General features: G+C 29.6%; 6 non-coding genes across 6 annotated transcripts; 3 read left to right on the top strand and 3 right to left on the bottom strand.

Annotated features, from left to right (window-relative positions):
• Positions 1-127: 127 nt before the first annotated feature.
• Positions 128-209, bottom strand: TRNAS-GCU (transfer RNA serine (anticodon GCU)). The gene has a single exon. It is a non-coding gene; the product is annotated as a tRNA-Ser (tRNA).
• Positions 210-315: 106 nt separating this feature from the next.
• Positions 316-387, bottom strand: TRNAE-UUC (transfer RNA glutamic acid (anticodon UUC)). Its single transcript has one exon. It is a non-coding gene; the product is annotated as a tRNA-Glu (tRNA).
• Positions 388-397: 10 nt separating this feature from the next.
• Positions 398-470, bottom strand: TRNAV-AAC (transfer RNA valine (anticodon AAC)). The gene has a single exon. It is a non-coding gene; the product is annotated as a tRNA-Val (tRNA).
• Positions 471-541: 71 nt separating this feature from the next.
• Positions 542-635, top strand: TRNAY-GUA (transfer RNA tyrosine (anticodon GUA)). The gene is made up of 2 exons: positions 542-578; positions 600-635. It is a non-coding gene; the product is annotated as a tRNA-Tyr (tRNA).
• Positions 636-1672: 1037 nt separating this feature from the next.
• On the top strand, positions 1673-1744 carry TRNAD-GUC (transfer RNA aspartic acid (anticodon GUC)). Its single transcript has one exon. It is a non-coding gene; the product is annotated as a tRNA-Asp (tRNA).
• Positions 1745-1875: 131 nt separating this feature from the next.
• Positions 1876-1946, top strand: TRNAG-GCC (transfer RNA glycine (anticodon GCC)). The gene has a single exon. It is a non-coding gene; the product is annotated as a tRNA-Gly (tRNA).
• The last annotated feature ends 140 nt before the right edge of the window (positions 1947-2086 follow it).

The following is a 2086-nucleotide window of genomic DNA, read 5'->3' on the forward strand; positions in this document are numbered from 1 at the left end:
AATTAAATAAGACATAGGTAACATAATTTTGTGTTAATTTAAATTAATAAAATTTTTATCTTCTATATGCAGTTGATAATTATTTTTTCAGTTTTTTATTATGAATGAAAATTATAAAAAAATATCACGACGAGGATGGGATTCGAACCCACGCGTGCAGAGCACATTGGATTAGCAGTCCAACGCCATAACCACTCGGCCACCTCGTCGATGGTATCAACATTGTGAGGATAAAATTCTGTTTTATCAATATTTTATAATTTATTTAACCTATAACCAAATATAAAAATATATTTGGAATTTCTTTAAAAAATCTTCCCATGCCGGGAATTGAACCCGGGCCTGCTGGGTGAAAGCCAGCTATCCTAGCCATTAGACCACATGGGATATTAATCAATGTTTCCGCCCGGGCTCGAACCGGGGACCTTTCGCGTGTTAGGCGAACGTGATAACCACTACACTACGGAAACTGATATACATTATGATAAAAAGAAACAATAGTTACTACTTATATTGTTATATTATTGGTTATTGTAACTGACCTTCGATAGCTCAGTTGGTAGAGCGGTGGACTGTAGTAGGAATTTAAATTGCCAGTAATCCATAGGTCGCTGGTTCAAATCCGGCTCGAAGGATTTTTTACTTATATGCGTAATAATATTAAAAAAATAATATTTATGTTTTTGACGAATAATTATGTATTTTTCTATATACATTTGTTTATTGATGACTATTTTCTCTTCCTTTAATTATATATTAAAGCCTGAAGTAATATTTATTCAATAATTTTATAAATTGGGATAATGATAACATAAAGAATCTATTGAAGGACAATTATGAAAGCTGGATGAATTGATATAATTTTCAGAATATATTTCATTAACTTAGTTAATATCAGTGATTTTTTCATGGGTTTTAGTTATTTATTGTCCGTCAAAAGACGCTTATTATAAGATTAAAAATCATCTTAAACTTGAATTTTATGATTTTTGACGTTAATACATTCTTATCCAATAATATATCCTTTATATTCGACTTCCCTTTCGGAAAACTCTATTAAATAATGCCAAAATCTATCAATATCCGTTTCAAAATTTATAGCTTACCAATTGATCATTCCTTCTTACATGCAGGCTCTTCTATAAAGATGATTCAAATTTGCACCCTATAATTGGTTACATTTCTGATACAATAGACATTTTTTCCCCCGTTAAACTCCTCAATTGAAACTATTTTTGTTTCATCAAAATTCTGAACTTTACTTCTTCTTAACAGCTATTGAATAATATAAATTTCAATTATCTTTTTAAGCATTTTCTTAAGTTTTACATTTACCTACAATTTTTTGTGCTTTAGAATTTTATAATAGGTACCTCTCTCGCAACGATTTCTTCAACTTCTTAACATATTATAATTTTATTATAATACTAAGACCTTCCAAATTTTTTTTAATATACATTAATATGTAAAGAATTATTGCATGTAAAATACGTCTAAAATATTGTCAAGAAGATTTGATAAAGTAATAACTCTAAATAATATATACTATTGCAGCGTAAAATTTGTTATAAGACAATTTAATATGAAAACAACACAAAAACTGAAGAAGTAAATTTTTAAAAACAATAATATAAATAATTGATATCTTAATAAAATTAACAATATTTATAAATCCTCGATAGTATAGTGGTGAGTATCCCCGCCTGTCACGCGGGAGGCCGGGGTTCGATTCCCCGTCGGGGAGGATTCATTTTGCTCTTAGTTACATTACATTTTAACTACAATTATTTCGAAATTTATTCAGTTCAAAATTTTTTAAATGTATTACATTATTTTATTAAATAGTTAGGACAATACTGAAAAAGTTTAATTAAGGCATCGTTGGTTCAGTGGTAGAATGCTCGCCTGCCACGCGGGCGGCCCGGGTTCGATTCCCGGACGATGCAATAAGAGTTTTTTTTTTTTTTTTTTTTTTTTTTTTAATATATCAAATGACATTCAGTTCAGTATAAATTAAGATCCTTGCAACTTGGATATATATATAGGCTTAGTGGTCTAGGGGTATGATTCCTGCTTTGGGTGCAGG

This window comes from Lepeophtheirus salmonis, unplaced genomic scaffold (genome assembly GCF_016086655.4).
Source record: "Lepeophtheirus salmonis unplaced genomic scaffold, UVic_Lsal_1.4 unplaced_contig_10298_pilon, whole genome shotgun sequence".
Taxonomy (NCBI): domain Eukaryota; kingdom Metazoa; phylum Arthropoda; class Copepoda; order Siphonostomatoida; family Caligidae; genus Lepeophtheirus; species Lepeophtheirus salmonis.